This window comes from Castor canadensis, chromosome 2 (assembly GCF_047511655.1).
Source record: "Castor canadensis chromosome 2, mCasCan1.hap1v2, whole genome shotgun sequence".
Taxonomy (NCBI): Eukaryota; Metazoa; Chordata; class Mammalia; order Rodentia; family Castoridae; genus Castor; species Castor canadensis.
Genome location: NC_133387.1, coordinates 83,623,667 through 83,636,105, shown reverse-complemented (window position 1 = coordinate 83,636,105; position 12,439 = coordinate 83,623,667). Strand labels below are relative to the sequence as shown.

At 39.1% G+C, this 12,439-nt stretch overlaps 1 non-coding gene across 1 annotated transcript; it reads left to right on the top strand.

Moving 5' to 3' along the window:
• Positions 1–247: 247 nt before the first annotated feature.
• LOC141420931 (U1 spliceosomal RNA) lies at positions 248–411 on the top strand. Its single transcript, XR_012445654.1, has one exon. It is a non-coding gene; the product is annotated as a U1 spliceosomal RNA (small nuclear RNA).
• Positions 412–12,439: the final 12,028 nt, after the last annotated feature.

The following is a 12,439-nucleotide window of genomic DNA, read 5'->3' as shown; positions in this document are numbered from 1 at the left end:
AAATACAGTCACAAATAATTCTCCCACTCTTTAGAGGAATCATGCTACAGAAAAAGAGAACTCAGAGAAAACAAACACAGCAAGCATAACAAATTACCACTGAAGTGAAACATATTAGAAACAAATCTAGTAGAAAGTCCAGATAGAAAGACAGGGATCAGAACACAAGGTATATGTTCACTGATTTTACTTGTATCAGATCTACTTGCAAAAAATGTGACAAAGAGCTTATAATAAGAATGGGGGTATACTTACCTGGCAGGGGAGATACCAAGATCACGAATGTAGTTTTCACAGGGCGAGACTTATCCATTGCACTCCAGATGTGCTGAGCACTGCAATTTTCCCAAATGTGCAAAACTCAATTGTATAATTTGTGGTAATGGGGGACTGTGTTCATGCTTTCCCTTGTAAAAAAAAAAAAAAAGAATGGGGGTGGAGAGGAAGATGTGGCTCAGTGGTAGAGCACTTGGTTACCATGCTTGAGACCCTGCATTTTATCCTCAGCACAGCCAAAAAAAAAGAAAAAGAAAAATCTAAGAAAAAACAGTTCATACACTAAATATCTGAACTATTGTTAAACCACTCTGGCTTACTGATTCCTTCCTAATATGGAAAAAAAGCATTAAGTAAATGCATAAATAAAATCTTTAGAGAAATAATATAAGTTCTTCGGGAGAAGAAAGCATTTTTCTTCTATGACATTCTAGAAGATATTGACCTCATAATCTTCATACAAAGGGTATAAAACAACAGAATATTTCTGCCATTTATTTGATCCAATAATTAGAAAACATTGCCTACCAGTACACACACTACTGCTTAGGCATAAAACATTACTGAAATAGTTATAAAACCCAAATCTCAGTGAGGAAAATTATGTCAAGTGTTCTTTTTGCAATAAGGTTAATTGCTCACAGGTTCCAGTTTCTCTCACCCAGGATTCCCTTCCTGTTCATAAAAGGATCTGGGTAATGGGTGAAGGGAAAGAAGTAAGAGAAACACCATCACCAGGAATCTAGCTGTCATCAAGACTAACATCCATCCCTGTAAAGCAAAAAATGAGCTAAGCACACTTAGAGGAACTTCCTAATCTCAGAAAATCAGTTCTAGCCAAATAACAGAATCAAAGTATTAGAACTAATTTTCTAGAGGAAAAAAAAACAAATGGTTATTAGCTTTTATCATGGACATTCATTCCTTTTTACCCCTTCTCTATTCAGACACTGTTTAATTAGGTTAATAGAAACATTTACTGCCTTGATAGTCTTTTAATTCACCTGCACAAACAGGGACAGAGGGAATTCAAGTTTGGAAAGGATGATCCACAGTCACTCAAAAAAGCTTTTTTTTATTCTTGCAGAATATATTTTTGGCACCTTATTAACATTTTCCAAATTGAATGAATCTGTCTCTTTGGGTTAGCAGATAACTTAAGAATAGGAAGAGGCCAGCAGTCATTAGCAATTTATTGTCCTTGCTGACAAATTGAAACCTGAGCTGCCCAGAACATTATTAGGAAAGCAGGGAGAACTGAAGGATGGATTATGTGGACCAAATGATATTGTGCCACACTCCACCTCCTCCAACTGTGTCGGCAAGCCAAGGACCTTTCTTCCTTTCTTCATGATACACTGCAGAAGTTCACAATCATGTGTGCTTTCTCCAAACAGATCTGCTGAACCACATGCCTTGACATGGTTGTGGTCTTAAATCATCCAAACAAAATAAGGAAGGAAAAAGATGAAAACAAAGAAAGAAGAGAGGAGTGACTTTCTCACATAAAATGCACTGAAGTGTACCTGAACATGTGGACGGAACCCAGAACAATCCTTGGGCACTGCCATCAGGGAGTTGATAGAGAAGGAAGCAAACCAGTCAAGAAGTACTTTACAAAGCCAGAACAGGTGCTAGTATCCTGTAGAGGGAGATTAAGACACTCTTAAAATGAGTGTTCTTCTAGCAACAATCATAGATTCCTGTGCCATTCATCTTTTCTATAAATAAGGAAATAACTCACAGGCAAAAACAGTGATCCCCTAACAAAGCAGGTGTATTATATTATAGGAGTAAAACCCAGCTCTTAACTCCATCAACTTCAGGTTTCCCCATGCCATGTGACTATGCCACTTACAAGTGAGGAGGGGGAGGCTCCCCTGATTCTGATGGCCACACAGTTTTTGATGTTCCTGAGAACCATCTTAGAGTGTTCACACCAAAATACCATATCCCTGTCTAGAATTGACATTTCCTGCAGGAGCAATGGAGTCTTATGGTGCAATAACTTCTGTAAGTCTGGAAAATTCCCAAGAAGTAGGACATAAGTTTCCTTTAAAACCTGTTGTGGTATCAAAAATCCCCACAGATTGGCTCCCCTCAAAGCCAGTTCATTCCTTTCACACAAACACAGTAACATTTCTGTAACATTTCTGAACTATAATTTATCCCATCTTGGAGAAGTTGAGTTGAGCTTCTGTAAGAGTAGATCCAGAATAACCTGTTTGTTTTTCTAATTGGAGAGAATGCAGAACCCTGTCTCCTCTTCCATCAGCTTCTTCTACAGTTCCACAAAGGCCTGCGTAACTCTCTCTCTCTTCAAATCTTTCCTTTAAAAAGCAAAACAAAACAAACAAAAAGCCCATTCCTTTTTACTCCTGTTTATAGTTTTAAAAAGAATCAACCAAAGAAAAGTTAGAGACATGTATTTCAAACCCACAAATATTTAACTCTGGACTGGGTGACCTGGTCCTCCGATGGTTGCTGGAAGAAATGAAAAGCTAGTGTCTGCCCTCAAGGTTCTGTCATCTTGGAGCAGATGAAAGGCTTATGGTCCAAGAAGCATAGTTCATGACAGAGGAGGTGCCATGTGTCCAGCCTGGACTAAAGAAATTTCAAGTCTTCTCAATAGCTCTCCCCTTCACCTATTTGAGAAAATTGCTTGTCAACAAATGATAAAAGGAACACAATTTCTGTTTGTTCCACTCAATACAAGGGATTTCACTCAACCAAAGTGCATTTCTTATAAGGAGTTGTCTATCAAAATTATGACACATACCTGCTATTACCAATGTCTCCTGGCAATCTGTTCACTTAAATGCCTGTAGCCAAGGTGGCATACATCCACTAGCTGTAACAACCACTCTACCTTAGCTGCAATTGAGGATAACAAATGGATCCACTAAAAACTTAAAACAATGGAAGCCTGCTCTCAACTCCTGCCAACAAAAGAATGGAGGAAGCTGGAAAGGGGTACAGTGGGCATAAGATGGGCAGTGACAAATTGTTGGTAGAACCACTGGTTTCCTGACATAAAGCTGTGTTCAGTGAGATCACATTGTAGGAAACACTAAGTTCAAAAAATAAATGTAGCTGGTGGTCCCTTTGTATCTGAGGTGGAATATGTTTTAGCTATGTGTCAGAATCCAGGCCTAAGAGGTCAGAGAAGAAGTTTCAGAACTATTTGCCCAGTTAAATTTTTCAATGACTTAACAATTTTGTTTCCAAAGCAGACACTTAGCTAGGATGTATATTTATCTATCTACTCCAAACTTAGAGGCTTAAAGTAATTCATTGCCACCTGCTATGGCTTCGATGCCCCCTCCAAGCTCCTGTTGAAATTTAATTGTCATTGTAACAGTACTCAGAGGTGAAAGTTTCAGGAGGTAAGCAGTTCCTGTGAATGGTCTAATGCTGTTATTGCAGGAGTGGGTTGTCATAAAAATGAGTTCTCTCCGTGCACTTTCTCTTGCTCCCACCTTCTTTCTGGAGTACATGCTCTCTTGCCCTGTGATGGCGTCTGCCTTGTTATAATGCAGCTCAAGGCCCTCACCAGATGCAGCCCTTTAGTCTTGGACTCCCTAACCTCCAGAACTATGAGACATCAATTTCTGTTCTTTATGAATGACCCACTCCATAGTATCCCATTGTCGCAGCAGGATAAGACATTCTCTCTCATGGTTCTGAGAGTTGACTGGGCTCTGTTGAGCACTTCTGGCTCGGAGTCTGTGTTAGTCAGGGTTCTCCAGAGAAACAGACCAACAGGATGTTTGTTTATTTATAGAGAGATTTATTTTAAGGAATTGGCTCGCAGAATTGTAGAGAGATTTGGTACATACAAAATCAGAAGGGAGGCTGACCAGCTAGAACCCAGGAAAGAACTACAGTTTGGGTCTAAGCAGCATCTGCAGACAAAATTCCTTCATGCCCATGGCAGGTCAGTCCCTAAGTAAAGTCTTCATCTGATTTGATAAGGCCCACCCACATTATGAGAGTAATCTGATTTACTCAGTCTGCCTCCTTAAGCTGGTAGAGTGGCTCAAGTGGTAAGAGTGCCTGCCTAGCAAGTGTGAAGCCCTGAGTCAAACCCCAGTACCACCACCACCACCCAAAAGAAAAAAGGTCTGCCTACTTAAATTGTAATTTCATCCAAAAAAAAATACAGAATCATGCAGAATAATTTTTGACCAGATATCTGGGCACCATGACCCAACCAAGTTGACATATAAAATTAACCATCATATGGTCTCTCATAGGGCTACAGTGAGTTAGCGATGGGGGCTGTCATTGTCAGAAGGCTCACCTGGGCTGGACTCCAAGGTCCACACAGCTGGCTGTACTTGCTGGCTTTGGCCAGGAGCTCATCTGGGGTGGTGACTACAATACCTTCACTTGGTGCTCCCGAGTTGCTGGATGTCTTAATGAGTGCTCAAGATGGAAGGGCAGAATCCACCAGTCTTCTCCAAGGCTGGGACCCAACTGTCAAAGCTAACTAACCTCACCACACTCTAGTAAACAAGCATGTCACTAAGGCCAGCCATTCGAGGGGAGAGGACTAGGCTCCTTCTCTAAATGGAAAGAGAAGCAAACATTTGTGGCCGCCTAATCTACCACACAAAGCTTCTCAGTGAAGTAGTTTTTACATTGAAATCTTACCCATGAGAAGTAACTAGCAGTGGAAATAATGGGACATTATTCATGGCTAGAGACCTGGCCGTGTTGCTGAGCAGACATCTCGCCTGTGGATGGCATAACGGAATGTGCAGCAATCACGTTTTGCTTGTCTGTGACACCAGTGAGAAATCTACATCACCCTTGACATCTTGCTACCATAAATAATGCCACAATGGGTCCTCCTCCACTTAAGGACCTGTGTGAGATTTTTCTTGAGGATGATAACTAGTCAGAAACATCAGTACTGGGCCATCATGTACTTCACTGGGTTGACTTCTGTCACATTGCAGTCCAGAATGGCTCTTGGGTTTGTTCAACCATAGAAATACAGGATTCTCATAACCTCATATCCCAACCTAAGTTTAGCTTTATCCAGCTTCCCTGGATAGTCATATTTTCATTTGCCTTTTCTAAGTACTAATGCTTTTGCTCATTGCCTCATAAACCTCTTAGCTTTGGGGAGTTCATCTAGGAATTCCATGCTCAAAACCATTGCCTACTTTTCCACTGAAAACTAGAAACATTTTCTGTTTTTTTCTTGTTAATTTATAAATTTTTTCATTTTGCATTAATTTGTCAGGTTTGTTTTGTTTTGTGGTATTGGGGTTTGGACTCAGGGTCTCATGCTTGCTAGGCAAGTGCTCTACCAACTGAGCCACTCCACCAGCCCTTTCTTGTGATGGGTATTTTCAAGAGAGGGTCTCCCAAACTATTTGCCCGGCTGACTTTTGAACCGTGATCCTCCTGATCTTTACCTTCTGAGTAGCTAGGATTACAAGCATGAGCCACTGGCACCTGGCTCTTGTCAGTTTTGAGCATATTTTCTCAAAGTCTGTCATTTGTTTCATGATTTATTCTTTAGAACAGAAATCCTCATTTTAAAAATATAATCAATTCTATGTACTTATTGCCTTAAAGATTACCTTCTAGTGTTTAAGAATCCCTTCTCTAACCTGTAGGTCATAAAGATATAACCTCTACTATCTTCATAGCTTTGTTCTTTACTTGAAGTTGGACAAACATGCAGTTTAAATATATCATGTTAATTGGCATCCAGTTTTATTTTTTCAAATAGTAAAGCAAATTTCCTAAACTGATTTACTAAATAATCAATCCTTCTATATTGATTCTGTTGTCCATAATTCTCTATTATTTTCTACTCTGTCCTATCTGTAGTTATTTTCCTGATATATTCTGCATTCTTTGATCAAAGTGCTCTATTTACTAACTAATTCTTTCAAGATAATAGCTTTTGATTTTATATTATTCCTACTGTTTTCTAGTTCATTTTATTTACCCTTATTGTTTTCTTCTTGACATGGGCGTTTTGCTCTTTTAAAAAAATTCTTGAATTATTATATATATATATATTAGCTTAGATTATTTCAATATTTTTCTTTCTGATACTTAGAACTATAAATTTGCCTATAAATACCACTTCAGTCATGTTCTACAAATGATGAAATCTAGTATTTTTATTGTCATTCAGATTTAACTATTGTAACTTTTAACAGTTGTAACTATTGTAATTTTTCATATAATTTCTTTGTAATCAAAGAGTTATTTGTTAGTGAGTTAGTTTCAAGTTGTAGGAAATATTTTAGTTTGTTTTCTTTTTATTGGTTTCTGTTCCTGCATTATGATCGATAGGATTTGCATAATATTGATTCTTTGAATTTATGATTTTCTGTGGCCTCGTGCATGCTAAATATTTTTAAATCTTTTTATAAATTAAAAAGGAAGCATTGATACTTGTAGGTATCAAGTTCATATGAACATAATCTCAGGCATACCATTTATGTAGTTCAAATCTGATATATCACTGCTGTGTGTGTCATGGAAAACATACTATTGGATCTTCGATTTTCATCCGGGAGATTCCTTTCTTCTACTTAATATATTAATTTCCTGCAATTACTGCAACAAATTATCACAAACTTTGTGGCTGAAAACCACAGAAATTTGTTTTCTCACATTTCTGGAAGGTAGAAGTCGGAAATCAAGGTGTGAGTAGGGCCACCTCTCTCTCTCTCTCTCTCTCTCTCTCTGTGTCTGTGTGTGTCTGTCTGTATTAAATCTCCCTCTACCTCTGTCTACAAGGACACTTACAATTGCATTTAGGGCCCACTGTGATGATCCAGGATAATCCCCCATTACACAATCCTTAATTTAATCATATCTGCTGTCTTTTATTTATTTCATTTGGGGGATTTGGTTTTGTTTTTATTTTTGTTTTGCCATATAAAGTTAGAGTCACAGGATCTAGGGACTAGGACACAGCTATCTTGGGGGGAGAGGCATCTCTCAGCCTACAAGTGAGTATAACCCATATGTCCTTATTTTAATTACTAGCCTATTAAGACTTATTTCTGCAATCTCACTTCGTAATTCTCATTTGCCCTTTTTAAAACTATACTTTCTCTTCAGTATGCTTTTCTCCTTCTAGTGAATGAATAGATCAAATTTTTCCTTTACTAATGTAAGTTTATGAACTCTACTTACATTCTTCTTGTGAGTATCCTTGTCATGAGAGTTAGTAAAATTCATAGCCTCAAGGACAGGTTTCCCCTAAAGCACAATGACAGCTTGCAATCCACTGAAGCACTGTTGGCCAGCACCCCCACCTCTGGACACCAAGAGTAGGTGACATTCGCCAGGCTCTGCGATGCAGTGGGCACTGTCAATATTAACGTCCCATGTCTTCGAATGGTAAACTGAGGGCTTAAGAGAGGTTCAAGAACTTGCCCTGGATTACAGAGGAAGTAAGTGGCAGTGCTGTATTTCTAACCACTGAATGGCACTGATTCTATTTCAACTTTGCCCTTTGTTGTGACAATAGAAGTTGGGACTGCATGAGAACTCATGTTAGAGAGTTGCTTATTTCTTATACAAATGCATCTGGTTTGCAAATAAAATGTACACCCTATTCAAAGATGCCTGAAGCAATTTTCTTGACTTTTCTAAACTGTAAAGGACAGTGGAAATACTATGGGTTTTGGGATCAAAAGACCCAAATTTAATATTATCTCTGCCACTTCCTGGAGAACTGAACTTGAGACTAGTCACATACACCCTGTAAGCCTCACCTTCTTATCTTTAAAAATGAGGATAATGACAGTATCTGCCTCATAGAGTTTTAATAAAACATACTTAGAGACATGCTTTGAATATCTATGTATTTGTTTAAACCTCAATTGTTTATTAATAAGCAAAATGAAACAGCAAAGGTTTGCATGGGAACTCCTGTTATATTGAGCTATTGTCAGGTTGACAATCAGGAAAACATATGATTCTAAGTTTATTTTTGCCTTGGTTTTCTCATTAGCCAAATGAAGAAACTCAATTAAATGATGCCTAAGCCCCTTCTAGCTCTTATCCCCCCTCAAGTCTATTCACATGGACTACATCCATCTAGGACTGACATTGTAGTTTTTGTGCTATCCAGAAAGAGAATATTTGTGGAGCTAAATAAAAACAGAGGTAGATTGTGTTCTTGTCATATTTTTCCTGACATCAGTATAGTGGCCATGGTGAGATTTCATATTAAACTTTATTGTCAGGGTGCTGCCCATTGATCAGAGAACAGCTCCCAGGGAAAGCACTGAGCTCATGTCAGTGGAAATACTACCTTGCAGCTCAGTCAAACGAGGAACGTGAAGCATCTTACTAAAGTTTTCACTGATTGGACTGCCAGTGCCTCTGTTCACACAGCTGCAATGAAACCCAGTAGTCAAGAGCCTAAGTCATAACCTTTGGAACTGGGATAAGAAGCACATGCAGTATTTTAGCATAATTTAGGTCTAAAAGTAAAAACTGCCACTTTTACAACACAATGCTTTGTGACTACTATGGAAAGGTTAAACAGGAAAGGAGGCTCATGAGACTCAGGTAGCTGTAGGAAGAGTGAGATTTTATGATTATTACAAGGGAGGAGGAGTTCAAAGAGTTGAGCAACACTGCTTTCAAGACATAAAATAAGTTATTCTTTAAACGCTTTAATTTGGTTAGGTTTTGACCAGCAGAGATCCAAATCTGTGAAAAACAGCACATATTCAATGTGCACAATACTTAAAAGGGGCACCTGAAGCCAGAACTACACCTTGAAAAGTCATGAATCAACTCATGAAAACATAAGTGGAAAACCTGATTGCTAACAATCGCTTGCACATCTAGAATCCATGAGCTACCTGGCATATTTGTGATTTCCTGTGTGGGAAATTTATTTTCAATGTTCCTTTCCTTTCAGGATTCAGAACAAGTCATATTGGTGCTCAAATGCAAGCCATTTACGAACATTCAATTTCCGTGTATCTTGACCGTCACAGAACATTGCAGAGCTTGTCTCCTGATGCCTGAACATTGCTCCTCGAGTTGTCACTTACAGCATTCATGTGGTTTAACAAGGCAGCTGACCACTCTGCTCTTATGAGCCCTTTGATTGCAATGATTTCCTGCTGTCCAAAGGCAAGGGTAATTAGTCTTAGATTAGTGTTTTCACCTTGCTTTGGACCACAGTAAACAGCTAAGTATGCCTCTGAGAAAAGGAAATGTGATGCTGCACACCATTTTCCATGCTTTGTGACGTTTGGGGGTTTGAATAGAATAGACTGGTTTCACCATGTTTTGGACAATCTGTACAATTCCAAGGCTTGGGGCCTCCTTGTTGTCTGCTGTGTATCAAGCACATTCATCAGGTCTGCCTAAGGAAGAATTTCAGATTGCGATTCAGCTGACTTCGTGAAGTGCCTTTGCCAAGTCAAAAATCATCTTGCACACAATTGTGGATCAATATATTGACAGGAGGGTCAGTGATCAACCTAATGGAGGTAATTAGCTCTGGAACCAGTCAAAGCAAGTAGACCTCGTTTTTATGTGCTGGTCTCAAGTGCTTTTAAATCTGCATGAAGACAGGTAAATTTGAATTACATCAATGGGTATATCATGATTGTGCTACTGTACTACAGTTTTACAAGATATTACCACTGGCAGGAAGGGTTCGGGTGCACAAAGTTGTTCTTCTTTCTTAACAAACTGCACATGGATTATCTAGGTAAACATGTCAACTTAAATCCAGATTGCCTACATGGCTGTTTCCATGATAAGCATTGCTTTGTGGTTGCTAATACACCTTCTGAACACGTCTGCCTCTGAGGAATTTCCATATTCAGAGGTTATCTCTCATTTATCCCTTCCTCTGATGTATTAGGACCATCCTGATCACCTTTCCTTAATCAGCAACACTCGCAGTGATAACTGTATTTTTGACATAAACTTACTTAGATGGACTGACCACTGCAATATGATTTTGTTTTCCCTAAGGTGTAATTTGGCTTTTTTTCTTGCTTTTGTTGCCATTTCAATGATACATCCTCCTCCAATTATGGTATTATCTCCTCAAACTTCTTTTGTATCTATACCTCTGGTTTTGTCCATTATCCTTTATCTCTTATCTAATTACTTCAATAAATTATCTAGTATTTATCTCATTTAATATCTTTTTTATTTATTTTATTTCATTGCTTATGGAATTCATCCTGGTTGCTCCCGGAGGCTTTCTTCTGTTTTTTGACTTGAGCCTTCTTCAGAATCATGCTTTCATCTGCCTTTTTGAATATATCTAGCATCTATCTTACGTTTATATCTTAAAGCTCATATTTGCTTAAGGGCAGCCTATAATCACCTTCTTCTCCCTAAATGGCATGAATTGATTGGCTTTCCTCTCCATTTCCTCTGGGCACCATTTCAGACCTTCTGACATTTTCTCTGGGGAGCCAAAAAATGGCTGTTTGATCAACTCTACACATCAGGTAGAGTGAACAGAGGGCTGAGGCTGTTCTCAGTCAAGGTCACATATATTTTCCTCTCTGTTTTTGTTGAAACCACTATTCTGGATCTGCTTCTGCAGGCTTTAAGGGAAGTGCCCTGACAATGGTAAATGTCTCCCTACTTACAACATTATGACACCATATATGTTAGTTTTCCATATCAAGAAATACTCCAGTTCTCTGCAGACACCAACTGGGTACCTTAAAATTTAATTCAGTTTTGACAGTGACTACCCAAAGTTACAGCAGACCCCATAGACTGAGGGTTCAAACCCACAAGACTGCTCCCACTTCAAGTGCTACCTGTAAGTGTTGGGTACCAGCACATACACACTTCTGTACAAACTGGGTACAAATTGGGGCTTTCCACAACCAATCATCAAGTTTGATAATTTGCTATGGCAGCTCATAGAACACAAGGAAATATTTGACCTACATTGACCGGTTTATTATAAAGGATATTAAAAAGAACAAAATTAAATAGCCAGATGAAGAGGTAGGTGGGGTAAGTCTAGAAGGGTCCCACATGCAGGAGCTTCTGCTCTGTGGAGATACGGCATGCCACTGTCTAATAGGCGAATTTGTTCACCAACCTGGAAGCTCTTAGAATCCCATAGTTTAGGGATTTTTATAGAGGTCTCCTGATGTAGGCATGATAGATCAGTAACTCAGTCTCCAGTTCCTTCCCCCACCCCCAGAGAATTGGGGTGGGACTGAAAGTCCCAAACTTCTAATCATGATTTGGTCTTTTTGGTGACCAGCCCAATCCTGAAGCTATCCAGAAGCCCACCAAGAGTCACCAATTAAAACAAAAGATGCTGCCAGGTATTGTGGCTCATACCTGTAATCCCAGCTACTGGGAGTTTATGCCTTGGAGGATCACCATTCCAGGCCATCCCAGGCAAAAACAGTTTGAGAAACTGCATCTCAGCAGAAAGAAAGAAACTGGGCTTGGTGGCACATGACCGACATCTCAGTTGTGACGGAAAGCATGGAGTAGGAGTATCATTGTCCAGGCTGTCGCAGGTTAATAAATAAATAAATAAATAAAAACAAGACATGCTTCTGTCACTCGGAAAATTCCAAGAGGTTTAGGGACTTTGAGTCAGATGCTTCAGTCACTCCATCACATGGGAAATGCCAAGAGTCTCAAGGACACTTTGTCAGGAATGGGGATGAACAAAATCCAAATGCATATTTCTCGTTAGGTCACAGGCAGAGTGAGTAGAATGCAGTCTGGATCAAGAAATATCCCTGTGTGGGGGTTAACTGACCATATTACTGAGAAGTCATTTTACAGGCTAGCCAAATAGGCTGTGAAGCTCTGAGTCCGTACCCCTGGACACACTGAGGATGCCAACATCCGCGAGTGCTCAGGTCTTTTCTATAAAATGACACAGCATGTGTAAGCCATGGCATATGTAGCATTTGTGTATAACCTCAGCACGTTCTTCCATATGCTTTATTTCTAAAACTTTTTTATTATATTATTGTTGTACTAAGGTACATTGTGACATTTACAAAAGTTCTTATAATTTATCATAGTTGAATTTACCTCCTCAGTCATTTTCCTTTATCCCCGCTCCCCTATTCCTGGAATAGTTTCAGCAGATCTCATTTTTCCATTTTCAAACATGAGTATGTGATATTCCTCCACAATCACT